Source organism: Eleutherodactylus coqui, chromosome 7 (assembly GCF_035609145.1).
Source record: "Eleutherodactylus coqui strain aEleCoq1 chromosome 7, aEleCoq1.hap1, whole genome shotgun sequence".
NCBI classification, from domain to species: Eukaryota; Metazoa; Chordata; class Amphibia; order Anura; family Eleutherodactylidae; genus Eleutherodactylus; species Eleutherodactylus coqui.
The window spans coordinates 199,794,537-199,816,575 of record NC_089843.1 but is presented as its reverse complement, the minus strand read 5'-3'; the positions used below and the strand labels follow the sequence as shown (position 1 = coordinate 199,816,575).

At 46.2% G+C, this 22,039-nt stretch overlaps 1 non-coding gene and 2 pseudogenes across 1 annotated transcript; all 3 read left to right on the top strand.

Moving 5' to 3' along the window:
- Nucleotides 1-4,855: 4,855 nt before the first annotated feature.
- On the top strand, nucleotides 4,856-5,032 carry LOC136574117 (U2 spliceosomal RNA; annotated as a pseudogene).
- Nucleotides 5,033-13,283: 8,251 nt separating this feature from the next.
- LOC136574045 (U2 spliceosomal RNA) lies at nucleotides 13,284-13,474 on the top strand. Its single transcript, XR_010786209.1, has one exon. It is a non-coding gene; the product is annotated as a U2 spliceosomal RNA (small nuclear RNA).
- An 8,104-nt stretch (nucleotides 13,475-21,578) lies between these two features.
- On the top strand, nucleotides 21,579-21,791 carry LOC136573923 (U2 spliceosomal RNA; annotated as a pseudogene).
- Nucleotides 21,792-22,039: the final 248 nt, after the last annotated feature.

Sequence of the window (22,039 nt, the reverse complement as noted above, 5' to 3'; positions counted from 1 at the left end):
CGTTACCCTAACTGAAACTGGCATATTACGAGATCTGGTGGCGGCCATTCCAGAGAAGAAAGATCCGAAGCTTGAGGGGGTCTTGCTGGTCGAGCACGTCCTCGACATAACTAAACTCGTGGTGATTAAGATGTATTCTCCCTACATTGACGTGAAAGAGGTTGAGGCTTTCCTATCACGATATTTTAAATCGGTCAGATGTATGGGAAAGATTATGAACGAGTTTGGCATTTGGACCTCGAAGTGGCGTTTCCAGGCCACGTGTGTAAGTGACCCCAGTTGGCCGGGGGGAGTGATCTTACCGCCCGCGCGTTTTAAATTGGGCAAAGTGAATGGCGACCTGTACTTTGCGGGAATGCCCGACTTCTGCAGGGTTTGTTCAACATACGGTCACCAAAAAGAAAACTGTGCGAGTACATGCAAGAAATGTGGGGGCACTGATCACGAAACAAGCGAGTGTAAAAAAGGCAAAGGTTGTTATTTCTGCGGCAGTGTTGGTCACCTCTACACGTTTTGCCCCCACAGAGCACAGAAGACGGAGCAGCAAGGGCGACCCGGACCGAAGGAGCAGCCAGGGCAGCCAGATGACCGGAAAGCACCCCCCCAGGGAGAGGAACCTGAGGAGATGGAGGTCTCCAGTGGACCCCCCCAGACCAGTAAGGAGCAGCGGAGCATCAAGAGGAGGGTGAGTGACCGGCGGACAGGCTCTCCCTCCCGGGAAACCGGTGGAGGTGGTAGAGCCGGGGAAGCCGGTCCAGGCCCTCCCAAGATGCCCGCTCAAGCGGTGCCTGAGGTGGAGGACCCAGGGGGCACGGCGGCAGCAACACAGAAAAGGCGGAAAGGCTCGGGAGGCAGGCTCTATTCGGAGGTGGTGCAGGGGGGAACCCCGGAGATTCCGACTCAGTTGGAGGACCCTGGGGAAGTACCCCCTGCGGTGTCAGCCCAGAAGGCCCCTCCCCCTCCCTGCCAGGAGGGGGCGCGGGGTGCCACCTCCGAGGGCAGAGATACATGCGAGAGCCGAGTACCCACCCCGGCGGAGGGGTCAGATATGAGCACGGGAGCTGGCCTGCCAGCCCCCTTGGAGTTCCCAGTAGAAATAGAATCAGTATGGGACTTTACGCAAATCCCTCTCTCGGGCACCGTTGGGGGTCCACTAAGCGAGGTAGGTTCCTCTCCAGCATCGACATTTACGATGGACTCGGATGCGGGGGGGTGTGAGAGTGTCAGCGAGGTCTTTGGCTTGCCCGGGGACATCTGAGCAGAGACCCACACATTTCCTAGTTCCCCATGGCTGCTCTATCGGGACTCACGTTTAACGTCAGAAGCATCGAGAGCCACGTGAGGAGGGTCGCCCTCTTCAACTACCTGACGATTTTCGCTGCCTCCGTCTTTTTCCTGCAGGAGTGCGGGATCCCGCATAGAGCCCAGTACAAAAAATACCAAGAGGACTGGGTACATGGACCGTCGGTCTGGTCCGGCTCTAACGAGACCAGATCAGCGGGGGTCGCCATTCTTTTTAAAGGAAACGTTTTAATTGACGTTATTAACGAAATTTTACCAGGCAGAATTTTATTGGTCAAAGCTTTTATTAACGGAGTAAAGTGGCAGTTTTTAAATTTTTATGGTGCAACAGATAAAAACACCCGAGCAGAAATGTTAGAGATTTTACCCCTTTTTTTAAACGATTCAGATCCTCTGATTTTAGCGGGAGATTTTAATTGTATTTTAAAGGGGGAACGCCGGCTTTCAAGCTCAGTGAGCAGAAATTATGATAAAACCTCAGCCTTGCTAAAAAACATCATCTCAGACGCCAAGCTCACTGATGCTTACAAAAAATGCAACCCCAACGCATCAGAGGAAGCCGGTGTTACCTGGAGCAACAGACTGTGCAGCTCCAGGATCGATTTTATGTTCTGCTCTTACCAAATACTGCCTTTTAGATGTGACCTTTTTACCAATGTTTTCTCGGATCATAAGCTTTTATATTTTAAAGTTGATTCAGTTTTAAAGAGAAAATCCGGTAAGAATGCCTGGAAGTTTAACGTGTCCCTTTTAGAAGATCCGCAGGTTTTATCTGATTTTATCACTTTTTATAAAGACTGCAGGCGAGTAAAAGATCCCAACACTCCCACCAGCCAGTGGTGGGAGATGATGAAACTGAAAATAAAAACATTTTTTATCAAGGTTGGGATCGCTAAAGCTAAAGCCAAACGTACATTTTATTCTAATCTGAATACTCGCCTGCAGACCCTGTATAAGTTCAGAGAACATGACATAGAGGTGGACCACGAGATCATCGAGGTGAAGAAAGAGATCGCCCGGTGCCTGGAGCAGAGGGGAAAAGAAATTATATTCCGTTCGAAAGTGCAACACCTGGAGGAGAACGAGACCTGCTCCAGGTACTTCTTCAAGAAGATAAGAGACAAGCGGACAGTCCTCGATGATCTCGATGGCACCAAGGACATACAGGGTATTTTAAAGAAAGTGTATGGTTTTTATGCGGATCTTTTTAATACTAAACCTGTTGACAGTGATTTTATGAATGACTCGTTGAAGGAGATTACCGACGTTTTAGATCCTGGTTCTCGTGAGATTTTACTAAGGGACATCACAGAACAGGAGATTTTAGACACTATTAAGAGTTTTAAACCAGGTAAGGTGCCTGGGCCCGATGGTATACCCATAGAGTTTTATGTCACCTTTTTTGGTATTTTTAAGGATGACCTTTTCTCCCTTTTTACTGAGGTTTTTATGTCTAAAGCCCTCCCGGGGTCCTGGAAGAAGGGTGACGTGTCTCTTTTATACAAGAAAGGAGACAAGACGGACATCAAGAACTGGAGACCGATCACCCTTCTGAACAGTGACTACAAGATAATGGCCAAAATATGTGCAAACCGCCTCAAGACCGTAATAAGCAAAGTTGTACACCCCAACCAGGTCTGTGGGGTGCCCGGGAGGGCAATATGGGAGAATCTTAACCTGATCAAAGATTGTATTAGCGACACAAAATCAAGAAGCGGAAAAATGGCAATTTTAACTATCGACTTTGAAAAAGCCTTTGACCGCGTGTCGCATTTTTATCTTTTTAAGGTTTTAGAGAGAATGGGTATACCGGAAGGTTTTTTATTGTCTTTAAAAGCGTTTTACAACAACTGCACGAGTAGAATTTTAGTCAACGGTTTTAGGACACAGGAAGTGCTTTTAAACTCCGGGGTGAAGCAGGGGTGTCCCTTGTCCCCACTACTTTTTATATGCGCATTAGAGCCTCTTTTATGCACCATACGGCGGGACAAGCAGATCCGTGGGATCCCCCTGCCCGGCGGGGGGGGGATCGAGGCTAAAGTAGTGGGGTACATGGACGATGTGGCAATTCTTGGAAGGGACACCCTGTCAATCCAGAGAGCATCAAGGCAAATTGAGTTTTATTGCTGCGCCTCGGGTTTTAAAGTCAATTTTAACAAAAGTAGTGTTTTAAACATCGGGGACCTGCCCTTGCCAGATGTCCCCATTCCTGTGTCCGACTCGGTGCAGATTTTAGGAGTCTCCTTCAACGAGGATAACAGAGGTCTTAACAGCTGGGACTTGGTGGCACAAAAGATAAACAAGAAAATCTGTATGTGGAGCATGCGGCAGCTGACCATGGAGGGGAAGGTTTTAATCACCAAATCTGTGATTTTACCTATTTTATTGTACCTGAGTTTAGTTTTTCCCCCTCCTGGCAGAGTTTTTAATAAAATTGTTAAAGCATGCTTCACATTTTTATGGAGCTCCAAGATGGAGAAACTCAGCAGGGAAATCGTGATGAAGCCGAAGGAGATGGGAGGAAAAGATTTCCCTGATTTTAAAGCCTTTTTATATACAAAGTATTTTAGTTTGTGTATTGGTGCTCTTTTTAAAAACCACTATTGGTCCTATTTTATCCGGTATAACACAGGCTATTTTATGAGGAGGAACAATTGGTTCAAGACGGTTTTAAATTCCCCTTACTCTTTTAATCTGCCCGGAGAATACAAGATTTTAGAGAAAATAGCGATTTTATATGATTTTACTGGCAAAAGCCCACAAGTTTTAATGAATAGTAAAGTCATTTTAAAGGATATTAAGAAAAGTGGTTTTTATGTTCAAGTAAGTAATTTTAACGAAAGACAAAGCAAAGAAACTTGGACAATGGTTAATTATTATATTTTTAATTCACAGAAAGATCTGGCCTGGAGCTGCGTCCATGACTGTCTTCCGTGCCGGGCATTCCAGCATCGTAGAGGTTTGACCAGCACTGCCGCGTGCCCAAGACCAGGATGTGCAGGAGAAGAGACGACGACCCACCTGATGTGGACCTGCTACATTACAAAAAGAGTATGGACTAAGATATTGCCGCTACTGATTAAGATAACAGGACGTAAGAGACTAACATTGGATGCCGTCCTGTATGGATGCCTGGAATGCCCCACACGGACTCAGAAAATTATGGCATGGAAGATGGTCAATTCGGTCAAAGCAGCTCTATGGAAATCCAGAAACATTTTAGTTTTTAAACATGAAATTTTAACTGTGAAGGACATTTTAGCCATTACTCTTAATGAGATGCACCAGTACTTTTTAGTGGATAAGAAAAATTTCCCGATTTTAGCGAGAAAATGGCTTTTATCAGAATGGAGCTCCATAATATGATGCCACCAAGGGCCCTTTTATGTGATATTATCTTGTTCTGTATTTTTAACATGTATTTTATGTAGACGAATGTTTTAAATGGTATGTTTTAATGTGTTGTTTAATATGTTTTAATGTACTGTTTTTAACAATTGACAAAACGTCTATGTAAATATGTGTTGGACAAATAAAAACGCCCCCCATATGGAGGGCTTGTCAACTTAAAAAAAAATCTGTTCTTATCAGTTTAATATCTGATACGTCCCCTATCTGGGGACCATATATTAAATGGATTTTTAGAACAGGGAGCTGGAAAAAGAGCTTGCTCTGTCCACTCCGCGCATTGACCTGGTATTGCAGTACCTCCAGGACCGGTGCACCCCCTTTCCTACAACAGTTTCCAAAAGCAGAAAAATAACACCGACGAGCAAGAGGTGCAGCGCAGCTGTGGCGGCGGCTGCTGCTACCACCACCCAAGCACTTTGATTGACACTCAGCCCGTCTGCTCGCAACATTGTATCCACTGAGCAGCTGCGTCTGCCAGAGTGTGCACAGCACAGGTACAACTGGAAGCAAAACAACACACACCAGTTCATATGCCAGCCGCACTCTATAGTTCGTACCTACCGCTGCGCTAATAGCCAAGTTGGAAACATCGGGCAGGCACAGCGTATCCTGGCAGCCTGCATCTGTATGCTCCACGTATTCGGGTCATGGGTGTATGTGCAGGGGGTGCGGTCGCACCTGGGGCCCGGAGCCCTAGGGGGCCCATAAAGTCTCTCTTCCCCACATTGTAAACCAATGCTATCAATGAAGCTTTATAGTTTGAGGGCCCAGTCCCAGACTTTGTACTGGGGCCCCGCAGCTTCAAGTTACACCTCCGGATCAGGATAATGCTAGGCCATTCCAACCAGCCTGTGTGAGTGACCTGCAGTCGCTGGTAGTCGAAAAGCGGCCGGCCCCGGATGTGTGCTTCAGAGTGGACAGACAGCGGTGGACCCCCAATCACACAGGCCCGAGGCTTGCTATGCGGCACGGAATACCTCATTGGACTGCAGCACTCCACGCGGGCTGAGATACACGCTCCACGTGGGATGGGCAGTATTCGTCCATGAAGATCCAGGCCAACGCTTACAGATGGAGCAACACTCGGGGAGCAAAGAACTCCAACGAACGGACGTCTACTTTAAAAGGATGTATTGCTTTATTCAATGCATGGACACAGAAACAGTTCAACCGCTCGCTAAAGACCGCAGTCAATACAGTAAAGAGAGAAATGTGTCTGTTTAATGTAAACTTGCACGGAGCTCGTTTGTGAGCCACTGACTGAATGAATGCTGCTGCTGCCGCTGCTGCATGTCTGAAACGTGGTCTGACGTTACATGCACCAGCAGGGATAAGGCCTTGCCTATAAGCATTCCCCAGCTGGCAAAAACGGAACCTCCCTGCCTATTCCTCACCGTGGAAGAACGGAACCTACCTTTTTTTTAAAAAAAAAAGAAAGCCACAGCAGCAGCCAACTAGATTTTGGTAGGCCGCTGTCTCCCCCTTGTGTGCTGCATTAAAAATGCACTCCGCTAAAAATAACTGATCCACGAAATAGAGCGTAGGGAGAGAATGAGGCTTCTAGATGAGCCGTCAGGCTATGATAAATTGTATCACACCTGGGCGATATGGATAGATGCCCGGAGCTCACCCCTATTTACTAGGTGGTTACAGACAGGGACATGTGAGTAACACGTTTAAACCACAATCGTAAAGAGAAACAGCAATCCCGGAGCGCCCCCCCTCCCCCTTTTTGTTTTATTTTCTCTTTCTCCCGTGTCATAGATACCTACCCTCCCTTACCGCTCCCCCCCCTTCCCCTGTTTGTAGACCTTATAAAATATCACAGACAAACATTATATAGTTCAACTCGAAATTTATTTATTAAGTTTCATTGTCAAAGTTATTTTTACATTGCTTTGAGATAAGGCAAAAGTTTCCCCCCCTCCATGAAACCAATAAAACCTATATTGAATAAAATAAAAATGATGCAGTTACTGGTAGTTCTGCAGTTACTGGTAGTTCTGCAGTTACTGGTAGTTCTGCAGTTACCGGTAGTTCAGCAGTTGCCGGTAGTTCAGCAGTTGCCGGTAGTTCAGCAGTTGCCGGAAGTTCAGCAGTTGCCGGAAGTTCAGCAGTTGCCGGAAGTTCAGCAGTTGCCGGAAGTTCAGCAGTTGCCGGTAGTTTTGCAGTTGCCGGTAGTTTTGCAGTTGCCGGTAGTTTTGCAGTTGCCGGTAGTTCTGCAGTTGCCGGTAGTTCTGCAGTTGCCGGTAGTTCTGCAGTTGCCGGTAGTTCTGCAGCTTCTTGGTAGAGATAAAGATCATCTCCCGTCTCCCAGCTGCAGCAGAGACTGACTGAAATCGCTGCCAAGCCCGCTATTTATGCTTCTAAATTGATGACATCACAATGGAGTGACATCAGCCTGCCATACACCTGGCTCATGACATCACAAGGGAGTGACATCATCAGCATTCCAAACACCTGGCTCATTTGCATACAGTATGTATGTATGACATCACAAGGGAGTGACATCATCAGCATTCCAAATACCTGGCTCATTTGCATACAGTATGTATGCATGTATGTGTCTATCCTATCCTATCCTATCCTATCTAATCTATCTTTATTAATTACGTAGAATATAGATATGGATTATTTCTGAATTATAGATTTTGTAGATATAGATTAAAGATAGATTTACGATTGTGTGTGTGTGTGTGATAGAGATATATATATATATATATATATATATATATATATGTGTGTGTGTGTAAAAAAAATATAAAATCTGTAGTTATGTATGTATGGCGGGAAAAAAAGGCCTGCTGTATGTTTTTAAGTTCTTCGGATAACCATGCCATTCTATTATTCTCCTTACTAGGGTCTACTAATGCCGGCCCAGGGAAAGGCAATAAAGCCCTATGGGGCCGAAGCCAATTTCCCTCATTTCAGGTAAAAAGTTTCCATCCGTCCCCACTCGAAATGCGGCCGTCCGAAGAGATCCCTCCAACCGACCGGCCGACGCACCTTCAGAGACAAACTAGTGCTTGCTTCTAGTGTCATCGCCGGCTTAACCATCCTGGGTAGGGAGGTGACGAGTCCTGCAGCAGCAGCAGCAGGCTCTGCAAGCCTAGGATGCGTGAGCACGGTGCAAGAGGAAGGACTGAGGGGGGGGGGGGGAGGGCGCGGTTGAGAAGGCGTGGGGCGGGGCTATGCAAAACTCTTCCATCTCCCTGGGTGCATTGTGGGTGCGCCCAGAGTGCCGGCTGAGCGTGTTGCCTCAAGCCTTGGAAGTGGAGTTGGGCGGGCCGGGCTGCAGGTGAAACCCATTTCGGGTTATCGCTTCTCGGCCTTTTGGCTAAGATAAAGTGTACCTAGTACAGGAGGTCTTAGCCGGAAGGTATCTCAGGCACCCCTCTCCTCAGCCTGGCGGGATCGCCCACTTCGGTGGGCTAAACCTGCCTGCTGCTATTGGGGAGAGGGACTAGGTCCTCGAGTAAACGAGTTGCGATCCCCCTAGCCCGCTTGGCCTTGTGCCAAGTTGAGGAATAACTTTACAACACCGGGTTGTAAAAGCGCTATTGGGAACCATGGGTGCGGACCCTGGTTCCATACCGGCATATGCACGGATTAAAAACACCTTACGAGTGGTTTTTAACAATGAAGCGGCGGATACACGTGGCCTGAAGTATGTGGTAGAGGACGTGCTCATGGGCGTTTTTAACATACAAAAGCGAGAAATACTGGCTATACAGGATTACCCCAAGCGAAGGACATATGATGTTACCTTTACGGAGAAAGGTATTTTCCATGATTTGATTGCAGCAATTCCTTCCAAAAAAGATCCACGGCTTGAGGGGGTCCAACTGATTGAGCACGTCCTGGATGTGACTAAACTCGTAGTGATTAAAATGTATTCTCCCTACGCGGATCTGAAAGAGGTTGAAGCGTTCCTGGCAGGCTACTTTAAATCAGTGAAGTGTATGGGAAAAATTATGAACGAGTTTGGCATTTGGACATCCAAATGGAGGTTCCAGGTCACGTGTATAAAAGACCCTGGTTGCCCAGGGGGTCTAAAATTACCGCCCGCTCGTTTTAAACTGGGAAATGTGAGTGGCGACCTCTATTTTGCGGGAATGCCAGCCTTCTGCCGCAACTGTAAAAAATACGGCCATGAAAAAGACAGTTGCGGCGTGACCTGCAGGAATTGTGGTGGTTCAGAGCACGAGACGAACCAGTGCCCTATGGCAAAGAAATGTGATACATGCGGCAGAGTTGGTCATCTTTTTTTTGAGTGTCGCCATAGGGCACGGAACACGGAGCAGCAAGGGCAGCAAAGGAAACCAGCAGACCAAACCGCACCCCCCCATGGAGAGGAACCGGAGGATATGGATACCACCAGCAGACCCCCCCAAAACGAGGAAGGTAAAGCCAAAGAGCAGCGGCGTACTAAGAGGAGGGCTGCAGATAGGCCGATGGACTCCCATCCCCAGAATCTGGGGCCAGAGGGGAGTCCAAATGAAGCCGGTCCCAGCCCGCAGGACACGCCGGCTGCGGGGGTACCCGAGGCAGAAGACCCCGGGGGAGATGCGGCGGCAATGAAAAGGCGGAAAGGCTCAAGGGCCACCCTGTACTCGGAGGTGGTACGGGGGGGACCTAAGGAAGTACCTGCTGGCGCAGCGAAACCCGACGGTCCCCCTAAGGTGCCATCCACCAGTGCCCCTCCCCCTCCCTGCCAGGTGGGGGACCCAAGGGCAACCTCCGAGGAAGTGGCCACGAGCCGAGTACCCACCCCTGCAGAGGGGAAACATGAACAACAAGAAGCCGACTTGCAGACCCCTGGGGGGGACACGCTACCCATGGCATCCATCTGGGATTTGTCGGACATTCCTGCCTCGGGTGTCCTGGGGGGTCAGCTAAGTGATGGGAGTTCCTCTCCAGCATCATCTTTGTTCACTGTGGATTCGGATGCGGGGGGGTATGAGAGCTCCAGCGGGGTCTCTGGTTTAGCCGGAGAGTGTGGTTTTTAAGTTGAGCACCGTGGAAGGATATGTCACCATCCTTAAACCCACTCTATGATGGCGGACCTTTCATGTCTCACTTTTAACGTAAGAAGCCTCGAGAGCAAAGTGAGACGGGCTGCCCTGTTCAACTATCTAACCATTTTCGCTGCTTCCGCGTTCTTCCTGCAGGAATGCGGCATCCCGCACAAATCCCAATATAAGAAATACGAAAAAGATTGGGTGCACGGTCCATCAGTCTGGTCTGGATCTAACGAGTCCAGATCAGCAGGGGTCGCCATTCTTTTTAAAGGGAACGTTTTTATTGAAAATTTTTATGAAATTTTACCAGGCAGAATTTTATTGGTCAGAGTTTTATTAAATGGTATTAGATGGCAGTTTTTAAATTTTTATGGTTCTCCAGAAAAGAAGGTGAGAGCAGAAATGTTGGAGATTTTACCCCTTTTTATTAACAGTTCTTATCCCTTAGTTTTAGCTGGAGATTTTAATTGTGTTTTAAGGGGGGAACGCCGGTTCTCTAACTCCGTAAGCAGGAACTATGACAAAACTGCCAACATGCTCAAAAACATCGTATCAGATCACCTGCTTACGGATGTTTTTAAAAAATGCAACCCGCTTTTACCAGAAGAGGCCGGCGTGACCTGGAGCAACACCACCTGCAGCTCCAGGATTGATTTTATCTTCTGCTCTCACCAGGTACAACCTTTTAGATCTGATGTTTTTACCAACACATTCTCTGACCACAAGGTTTTATTTTTTAAAGCAAACCTTGCCGAGAGAAGGAGAACCAGTAGTGCCTGGAAGATGAACGTGTCCCTTCTACAAGATCCGCAGGTTTTATCGGATTTTATTACCTTTTTTAAAGAGTGCAGACGGGCAAGAGATCCCAACATTCCCACCAGCCAGTGGTGGGAAAAGATGAAGATTAAGATTAAGGATTATTTTATCAGGGTTGGGATCTCCAAAGCCAAAGAGAAACGGGCCTTTTATTCTGATTTAAACACCCGTCTGCAGACCCTGTACAAAATGAGAGAGCATGACATTGATGTGACTCGAGAGATTTTAGATGTAAAGAAAGAGATTGCCAAATGCCTGGAGCAGAGAGGTAAAGAAATTATATTTCGCTCTAGAGTTAAACACCTTGAAGAAAACGAGACCTGCTCCAGGTATTTTTTTAAGAAAATCACCGATAAAAAATGTGTTTTAAATGAACTGGATGGAGTCACAGACGTACAGGGTCTTTTAGGAAAGGTACATGGTTTTTATGCGGATCTTTTTAGCACCAAGAGTGTGGATGTAAGTTTTATGAAGGACTCATTAGAGGAGATTACTGATGTTTTAGATCCTGTCTCACAGAGTTTTTTATTACGTGATATCTCGGAGCAGGAGATTTTAGACACCATACGTAGTTTTAAACCAGGCAAGGTGCCTGGTCCGGATGGTATACCCATCGAGTTTTATGTTACATTTTATGGAATTTTAAAAGAGGATTTTTATTCTCTTTTTACAGAAGTTTTTAATTCCAAAAGCCTCCCAGGGTCCTGGCGGAAGGGTGATGTGTCTCTGTTGTACAAGAAAGGTGACAAAACAGATATCAGAAATTGGAGACCCATCACCCTTCTAAATGCCGATTACAAAATCATGGCCAAAATATGCGCCAACAGACTGAAACAGATAGTACATAAAATTATACACCAAAACCAAGTCTGTGGCGTCCCTGGGAGGGCGATTCACGATAACTTAAACCTTTTAAAGGACTGCATCAGCGACACGAAGTCAAGGCATGGCAAAATGGCCATTTTATCCATAGACTTCGAAAAGGCCTTTGACAGAGTGTCGCATTTTTATCTTTTTAAGGTTTTAGAGAAGATGGGTATACCGGAAGGCTTTTTACTGTCTCTAAGAGCCTTTTACGATAACTGCACGAGTAAGATTTTAGTGAACGGTTTTAAGACGCAGGATGTCCTTTTAAAATCCGGAGTGAAGCAGGGGTGTCCCTTGTCCCCACTACTTTTTATCTGTGCACTGGAGCCTCTTTTATGCGCATTACGGAAGGACAAGCAAGTTCGTGGCATCCCCCTACCGGGTGGGGGGGGGGTGTCGAGGCTAAAGTAGTGGGGTACATGGATGACGTTGCGGTGCTCTGCAGGGACACCCTCTCAATTCAGAAGACTTTAAAACAAATTCAGTATTTTTGCTGCTCCTCCGGTTTTAAAGTGAATTTTAATAAAAGCAGTATTTTAAACATTGGGGACATGCTTTTAACGGACATTCCTGTACCGGCTTCCGATACCGTGCAGATTTTAGGTGTCTCCTTTAATGAGTCCAACAACGGTTTTACCAGTTGGGACTTGGTGGCACAAAAAATAAACAAAAAGTTGTGTATGTGGAGCATGCGGCAGCTGACGCTGGAGGGGAAGGTTTTAATAACGAAGATGATTATTTTACCCATTTTATTATATTTAAGTATGGTGTTTCCCCCTCCAGACCGGCTGCTAAAGAAAATCACAAAGGCATGCTTCACATTTTTATGGAACTCCAAAATGGAAAAGCTCAGAAGAGAAATAGTTTTAAAACCCAAAGCCATGGGGGGGAAGGATTTCCCTGATTTTAGAGCTTTTCTTTTAACGAAATATTTTAGCATGTGTCTTAGCGCTGTTTTTAAAAATCACTACTGGTCGTATTTTATTCGTTTTAATGCAGGTTATTTTATGAGAAGACACGGGTGGTTCTCCACGGTTTTAAGTTCCCCCTACTCTTTTAACCTGTCAAGTGAATACAAGATTTTAGCCAAGATAGTGATTTTATATGATTTTAGTGGTAAGACGGTGCAATACCTTTTAAATAGTAAGAAAACTTATAAAGACATCAAGGAAAGTGGTTTTATGGCGCCTGCAGGGAATTTTAATGAAGAGAGAACAAAAGAAATATGGACAATAGTTAACGACAACTCTCTTTTTAACCCACAGAAGGACCTTGCCTGGAGCTGTGTTCACGAGTGTCTTCCATGCCGGGCATTCCAGCATCGAAGAGGGCTGACCAACTCTGCCGCCTGCCCAAGACCTGGATGTCGTGAGGATGAAACAGTGCAACACATCATGTGGACCTGCTATTTTTCTAAACTAATATGGACTAAAATAAGCCCTCTGATAACCAAAATCACCCGGATAAAAAGAATAAAGATGGAGATCGTGCTATATGGATGCCTGGAATGCCCCACGAGGACCGAGAAGATAATGGCATGGAAGATCATTAACTGCGTGAAGACGGCTCTGTGGAAGGCCCGAAATATTTTACTGTTCAAACATGAGGTTTTATCAGTGCAGGACGTTTTAGCTATTTGTCTTAGCGAATTATATGATTATTTTTTAATAGACAAGAAAAACTTTCCAATTTTATCTAGAAAATGGCTTTTAAGCGAGTGGAGTTCCATAATTTGATGCCACCAAGTGCCCATTTTATATGTATTTGTATCTGTATTTAAAGAGTTTTTTTTAGAGCATTTTACGTTTTTAAAATGTTCACAGAAATGTTTCTTTTTGATGATGATTGTAAAACTCTTTGTGTAAAATAAAGTCACCCCAGCAATGGGGATGTTAACTTAAAAATCTGTTCTTATCAGTTTAATATCTGATACGTCCCCTATCTGGGGACCATATATTAAATGGATTTTTAGAACAGGGAGCTGGAAAAAGAGCTTGCTCTGTCCACTCCGCGCATTGACCTGGTATTGCAGTACCTCCAGGACCGGTGCACCCCCTTTCCTACAGCAGTTTCCAAAAGCAGAAAAACAAAACTGACGAGCAAGAGGTGCAGCGCAGCTGTGGCTTCTTCTGCTGCTGCTAACAAACCAGCACTTTGACTGACACTCAGCCCGTCTGCAGCCGTGGAGCTCGCAACATTGTATCCACTGTGCACAGCACAGGTACAACTGGAAGCAAAACAACACACACCAGTTCATATGCCAGCCGCACTCTATAGTTCGTACCTACCGCTGCGCTAATAGCCAAGTTGGAAACATCGGGCAGGCACAGCGTATCCTGGCAGCCTGCATCTGTATGCTCCACGTATTCGGGTCATGGGTGTATGTGCAGGGGGTGCGGTCGCACCTGGGGCCCGGAGCCCTAGGGGGCCCATAAAGTCTCTCTTCCCCACATTGTAAACCAATGCTATCAATGAAGCTTTATAGTTTGAGGGCCCAGTCCCAGACTTTGTACTGGGGCCCCGCAGCTTCAAGTTACACCTCCGGATCAGGATAATGCTAGGCCATTCCAACCAGCCTGTGTGAGTGACCTGCAGTCGCTGGTAGTCGAAAAGCGGCCGGCCCCGGATGTGTGCTTCAGAGTGGACAGACAGCAGCGGACCCCCAATCACACAGGCCCGAGGCTTGCTATGCGGCACGGAATACCTCATTGGACTGCAGCACTCCACGCGGGCTGAGATACACGCTCCACGTGGGATGGGCAGTATTCCGTCCATGAGGATCCAGGCCAACGCTTAGAGATGGAGCAACACTGAGGGGAGCAAAGAACTCCAACGAACGGACGTCTACTTTAAAAGGATGTATTGCTTTATTCAATGCATGGACACAGAAACAGTTCAACCGCTCGCTAAAGACCGCAGTCAATACAGTAAAGAGAGAAATGTGTCTGTTTAATGTAAACTTGCACGGAGCTCGTTTGTGAGCCACTGACTGAATGAATGCTGCTGCTGCCGCTGCTGCATGTCTGAAACGTGGTCTGACGTTACATGCACCAGCAGGGATAAGGCCTTGCCTATAAGCATTCCCCAGCTGGCAAAAACGGAACCTCCCTGCCTATTCCTCACCGTGGAAGAACGGAACCTACCTTTTTTTTAAAAAAAAAAGAAAGCCACAGCAGCAGCCAACTCGATTTTGGTAGGCCGCTGTCTCCCCCTTGTGTGCTGCATTAAAAATGCACTCCGCTAAAAATAACTGATCCACGAAATAGAGCGTAGGGAGAGAATGAGGCTTCTAGATGAGCCGTCAGGCTATGATAAATTGTATCACACCTGGGCGATATGGATAGATGCCCGGAGCTCACCCCTATTTACTAGGTGGTTACAGACAGGGACATGTAAGTAACACGTTTAAACCATAATCGTAAAGAGAAACAGCAATCCCGGAGCGCCCCCCCTCCCCCTTTTTGTATTATTTTCTCTTTCTCCCGTGTCATAGATACCTACCCTCCCTTACCGCTCCCCCCCCCCTTCCCCTGTTTGTAGACCTTATAAAATATCACAGACAAACATGATATAGTTCAACTCGAAATTGATTTATTAAGTTTCATTGTCAAAGTTATTTTTACATTGCTTTGAGATAAGGCAAAAGTTTCCCCCCCTCCATGAAACCAATAAAACCTATATTGAATAAAATAAAAATGATGCAGTTACTGGTAGTTCTGCAGTTACTGGTAGTTCTGCAGTTACCGGTAGTTCAGCAGTTGCCGGTAGTTCAGCAGTTGCCGGTAGTTCAGCAGTTGCCGGTAGTTCAGCAGTTGCCGGAAGTTCAGCAGTTGCCGGAAGTTCAGCAGTTGCCGGTAGTTCAGCAGTTGCCGGTAGTTTTGCAGTTGCCGGTAGTTCTGCAGTTGCCGGTAGTTCTGCAGCTTCTTGGTAGAGATAAAGACCATCTCCCGTCTCCCAGCTGCAGCAGAGACTGACTGAAATCGCTGCCAAGCCCGCTATTTATGCTTCTAAATTGATGACATCACAATGGAGTGACATCAGCCTGCCATACACCTGGCTCATGACATCACAAGGGAGTGACATCATCAGCATTCCAAACACCTGGCTCATTTGCATACAGTATGTATGTATGACATCACAAGGGAGTGACATCATCAGCATTCCAAATACCTGGCTCATTTGCATACAGTATGTATGCATGTATGTGTCTATCCTATCCTATCCTATCCTATCTAATCTATCTTTATTAATTACGTAGAATATAGATATGGATTATTTCTGAATTATAGATTTTGTAGATATAGATTAAAGATAGATTTACGATTGTGTGTGTGTGTGTGTGTGATAGAGATATATATATATATATAATGTAAAAAAAATATAAAATCTGTAGTTATGTATGTATGGCAGGAAAAAAAGGCCTGCTGTATGTTTTTAAGTTCTTCGGATAACCATGCCATTCTATTATTCTCCTTACTAGGGTCTACTAATGCCGGCCCAGGGAAAGGCAATAAAGCCCTATGGGGCCGAAGCCAATTTCCCTCATTTCAGGTAAAAAGTTTCCATCCGTCCCCACTCGAAATGCGGCCGGCCGAAGAGATCCCTCCAACCGACCAGCCGACGCACCTTCAGAGACAAACTAGTGCTTGCTTCTAGTGTCATCGCCGGCTTAACCATCTTGGGTAGGGAGGTGACGAGTCCTGCAGCAGCAGCAGCAGGCTCTGCAAGCCTAGGATGCGTGAGCACGGTGCAAGAGGAAGGACTGAGGGGGGGGGAGGGCGCGGTTGAGAAGGCGTGGGGCGTGGCTATGCAAAACTCTTCCATCTCTCTGGGTGCATTGTGGGTGTGCCCAGAGTGCCGGCTGAGCGTGTTGCCTCAAGCCTTGGAAGTGGAGTTGGGCGGGCCGGGCTGCAGGTGAAACCCATTTCGGGTTATCGCTTCTCGGCCTTTTGGCTAAGTTCAAGTGCACTTGTGCAGGAGAGCTTAGCCGGAGGGTATCCCAGGTACCCCTCTCCTCGGCCTGGCGGGATCGCCCACTTCGGTGGGCTAAACCCGCCTGCTGCTATTGGGGAGAGGGCCTAGTCCTAGGGATAACGAGTTGCGATCCCCCTTGCCCTCTTAGCCTTGTGCTAAGTGTGGAGAACTTACAACAGCGGTGTTGTAAAGCGCAGAGAAAAAGGAGTCATGGGTACGGACCCAGACTCCATACCGGCATACGCCCGGACACAGAACACAATTCGAGTTGTTTTTACGGATGAAGCGGCGGGTACACGTGGCCTGCGTTATCTGGTAGAGGACGTGCTCATGGGTGTATTCAATATACAAAAGCGAGGGATTCTGGCGATACAGGACTACCCCAAGCGTAGGACTTATGATGTTACCTTTACCCAGAAAGGTATTTTCCATGATTTGATCAATGCGATTCCTACCAAACAAGATCCACGGCTTGAGGGTGTCCAGTTGGTTGAGCACGTCCTAGATGTGACCAAGCTCATAGTGATTAAGATGTATTCTCCCTACGCTGACCAAAAAGAAGTGGAAGCCTTTCTCAGTGGCTATTTCAAATCGGTCAAGTGTATGGGAAAGATTATGAATGAGCTTGGTATTTGGACATCTAAATGGAGGTTCCAGGTCACGTGTATTAAGGACCCTGGGTGCCCAGGGGGTCTGAAACTACCGCCCGCTCGTTTTAAACTGGGTAACGTGAGTGGCGACCTCTATTTTGCGGGAATGCCAGCCTACTGCCGCAACTGTAGGAAATATGGCCATGAGAAAGACAATTGCGGCGTCACCTGCAGGAATTGTGGTGGTTCAGAGCACGAGACCAACCAGTGTCCTATGGCAAAGAAATGTGATATATGCGGCAGAGTTGGTCATCTTTCCTTTGAGTGTCGCCATAGGACACGAAATACGGAGCAGCGAGGGCAGCCAAGGAAGCCAGCAGACAAAACCGCACCCCCCCAAGGAGAGGAACCAGAGGACATGGATACCACCAGCAGACCCCCCCAAAACGATGAAGGTAAAGCAAAAGAGCAGCGGCGTAGCAAGAGGAGGGCTGCAGAGCGGCCGATGGACTCCCACCCCCAGGAGCCTGGGTCAGAGAGGAGTCCAAATGAAGCCGGTTCTGGCCCGCAGGAGACGCCGGCTGCGGAGGTACCCGAGGCAGAAGACCCCGGGGGAGACGCAGCGGCAACAAAAAGACGGAAAGGCTCCAAGGCCACCCTGTACTCGGAGGTGGTACGGGGGGGACCTAAGGAAGTACCTGCTGATGCAGCGAAACCGGACGGTCCCCCTAAGGTGCCATCCACCAGTGCCCCTCCCCCTCCCTGCCAGGTGGGGGATCCAAGGGCAACCTCCGAGGTGGTGGCCAGGAGCCAAGTACCCACCCCTGCAGAGGGGAAACGAGAGCAGCAGGAGGCCGACTTGCCGACCCCTGGGGTTGATACGCTACCCATGTCATCCATCTGGGACTTATCGGACATTCCTGCCTCGGGGGCCCTGGGGGGTCAGCTGAGTGATGGGAGTTCCTCTCCAGCATCATCGTTGTTTACCGTGGATTCGGATGCGGGGGGGTATGAGAGCTCCAGCGGGGTCTCTGGTGTAGCCGGAGAGTGTGGGTTTTAAGTTGAACACCGCGGGTGTGTACACCACCATCCTTTCACACACTCAATGATGGCGGACCTTTCATGTCTCACTTTTAATGTAAGAAGCCTCGAGAGTAAAGTGAGACGGGCTGCCCTGTTTAACTACCTCACCATTTTTGCTGCTTCCGTGTTCTTCCTGCAGGAATGCGGCATCCCGCACAAATCCCAATATAAAAAATACGAGAAAGATTGGGTACATGGGCCATCAGTCTGGTCTGGATCTAACGAGTCCAGATCAGCAGGGGTCGCCATTCTTTTTAAAGGGAACGTTTTTATTGAAAATTTTAATGAAATTTTACCAGGCAGAATTTTATTGGTCAGAGCTTTTATCAACGGTATTAAATGTCAGTTTTTAAATTTTTATGGTTCTCCGGAAAAGAAGGTGAGAGCAGAAATGTTGGAGATTTTACCCCTTTTTATTAACACTTCTTATCCCCTTATTTTAGCTGGTGATTTTAATTGTGTTTTAAGGGGGGAACGCCGGTTCTCTAACTCCGTAAACAGGAACTATGACAAAACCGCAAACATGCTGAAGAACATCGTAACAGATCACCTGCTTACGGATGTTTTTAAAACATGCAACCCGCTTTTACCTGAAGAGGCTGGCGTGACCTGGAGCAACACCACCTGCAGCTCCAGGATCGATTTTATCTTCTGCTCTCACCAGGTACAACCTTTTAGATCTGATGTTTTTAATAATACCTTCTCTGACCACAAGGTTTTATTTTTTAAAGCGAACCTTGGAGCAAGAAGGAGAACCAGAAATGCCTGGAAGATGAACGTGTCCCTTCTACAAGATCCGCAGGTTTTATCTGATTTTATTACCTTTTTTAAAGAGTGCAGACGGGTAAGAGATCCCAACATTCCCACCAGCCAGTGGTGGGAAAAAATGAAAATCAAGATTAAGGACTATTTTATCAGGGTTGGGATCTCCAAAGCCAAAGAGAAACGGGATTTTTATTCTGATTTAAACACCCGTCTGCAGACCCTGTACAAAATGAGAGAGCATGATATTGACGTGACGAAAGAAGTTTTAGATATAAAAAAAGATATCGCCAAATGCCTGGAGCAGAAGGGCAAAGAAATTATTTTCCGTTCCCGAGTTAAACACCTTGAGGAGAACGAGACCTGCTCCAGGTATTTTTTTAAGAAAGTTACTGACAAAAAATGCGTTTTAAATAACCTTGATGGAGTCACAGACGTACAGGGTCTTTTAGGAAAGGTACATGGTTTTTACGCGGATCCTTTTAACACTAAAAGTGTGGATATAAGTTTTATGAAGGACTCATTAGAGGAGATCACGGATGTTTTAGATCCTGTCTCACAGAGGTTTTTATTGCGGGATATCTCGGAGCAGGAAATTTTAGATACCATCCGTAGTTTTAAACCAGGCAAGGTGCCTGGTCCGGACGGTATACCCATCGAGTTTTATGTCACGTTTTATGGAATTTTAAAAGAGGATTTTTACTCTCTTTTTACAGAAGTTTTTAATTCCAAGAGCCTCCCAGGGTCATGGCGGAAGGGTGAGGTGTCTCTATTATACAAAAAAGGTGACAAGACAGATATCAGGAACTGGAGACCCATCACCCTTCTAAACGCCGATTACAAAATCATGGCTAAAATATGCGCCAACAGACTCAAAAATATAATACACAAGATCATACATCCAAATCAAGTCTGTGGCGTCCCTGGGAGGGCCATACATGATAATTTAAACCTTTTAAAAGACTGTATTAGCGACACCAAGTCAAGGCATGGTAAAACTGCCATTTTATCCATAGACTTTGAGAAGGCCTTTGACAGAGTGTCGCATTTTTATCTTTTTAAGGTTTTAGAGAAGATGGGTATACCAGAAGGCTTTTTATTGTCTCTAAGAGCCTTTTATGAAAACTGCACGAGTAAGATTTTAGTAAACGGTTTTAAGACGCAGGATGTCCTTTTAAAATCCGGGGTGAAGCAGGGGTGTCCCTTGTCCCCACTACTTTTTATCTGTGCATTGGAGCCTCTTTTATGTGCAATACGAGCCGATAAGCAGATCAGAGGAACCCCCCTTCCGGGTGGGGGGGGTATTGAGGCTAAAGTAGTGGGGTACATGGATGATGTCGCGGTGCTCTGCAGGGACACCCTCTCAATTCAAAAAACCATGAAACAAATTCAGTATTTTTGCTGCTCCTCCGGTTTTAAAGTGAATTTTAGTAAAAGCAACATTTTAAACATTGGAGACATGCTTTTAACGGACATTCCTGTACCGGTTTCTGATTCCGTGCAGATTTTAGGGGTCTCCTTTAATGAGTCCAACAACGGTTTTACCAGTTGGGACTTGGTGGCACAAAAAATAAACAAAAAGTTATGTATGTGGAGCATGCGGCAGCTGACGCTGGAGGGGAAGGTTTTAATAACAAAGATGATTATCTTACCTATTTTATTGTATCTTAGTCTGGTGTTTCCCCCTCCAGAACGGCTGCTAAAGAAGATAACAAAGGCATGCTTCACTTTCTTATGGAACTCCAAAATGGAAAAACTTAGGAGAGAGAGAGTTTTAAAACCCAAACCTATGGGGGGGAAGGATTTCCCTGATTTTAAAGCTTTTCTTTTAACTAAGTATTTTAGCATGTGTCTTAACGCTGTTTTTAAAAATCACTTTTGGTCATATTTTATCCGCTACAACACAGGTTATTTTATGCGCAGAAATGGGTGGTTTTCCACAGTCTTAAATTCCCCCTATTCTTTTAACCTGCCGGATGAGTATCGAATTTTAGGAAAAATTGTGATTTTATATAATTTTAGCGGGAAGACGGTGCAATACCTTTTAAATAGTAAGAAAGTATACAAAGATTTTAAGGAAAGTGGTTTTATGGCGCCTGCAAGTAATTTTAATGAAGAGAGAACAAAAGAAATATGGAAAATGGTAAATGACAACTCTCTTTTTAACCCACAGAAGGACCTTGCCTGGAGCTGCGTTCACGAGTGTCTTCCATGCCGGGCATTCCAGCATCGAAGAGGGCTGACCAACTCTGCCGCCTGCCCAAGACCAGGATGCCAAGAAGAAGAGACTGTGCAACATCTTATGTGGACTTGTTTTTTTACTAAAATCATATGGACTAAAATAAGCCCTCTTCTACACAAAATCACCCGGAACAAAGGAATAAAGATGGAGACCGTGCTGTATGGATGTCTGGAGTGCCCCAGGCGGACCGAGAAGATAATGGCATGGAGGATTATCAACTGCGTGAAGGCAGCTCTATGGAAGGCCCGGAATATTTTATTATTCAAACATGAGGTTTTATCGGTGCAGGATGTTTTATCTATTTGTCTTAGCGAGATGTACGATTATTTTATAATAGATAAGAAAAACTTTCCTATTTTATCCAGAAAATGGCTTTTAAGGGAATGGAGTGCCATATTGTGATGCCACCAAGTGCCCATTTTATATGTATGTATTTGTATTTTTAAAGAGTTTTTGTTTTTTAGAACATTTTAGGTTTTAAAATGTTCTTAATATGTTACCAAATTGTAAAACTCTTTTTGTGTTAATAAAGTCACCCCACTAGATGGGGATGTTAAACTAAAAAAAAAATCTGTTCTTATCAGTTTAATATCTGATACGTCCCCTATCTGGGGACCATATATTAAATGGATTTTTAGAACAGGGAGCTGGAAAAAGAGCTTGCTCTGTCCACTCCGCGCATTGACCTGGTATTGCAGTACCTCCAGGACCGGTGCACCCCCTTTCCTACAGCAGTTTCCAAAAGCAGAAAAACAAAACTGACGAGCAAGAGGTGCAGCGCAGCTGTGGCTTCTTCTGATGCTGCTAACAAACCAGCACTTTGACTGACACTCAGCCCGTCTGCTGCCGTGGAGCTCGCAACATTGTATCCACTGTGCACAGCACAGGTACAACTGGAAGCAAAACAACACACACCAGTTCATATGCCAGCCGCACTCTATAGTTCGTACCTACCGCTGCGCTAATAGCCA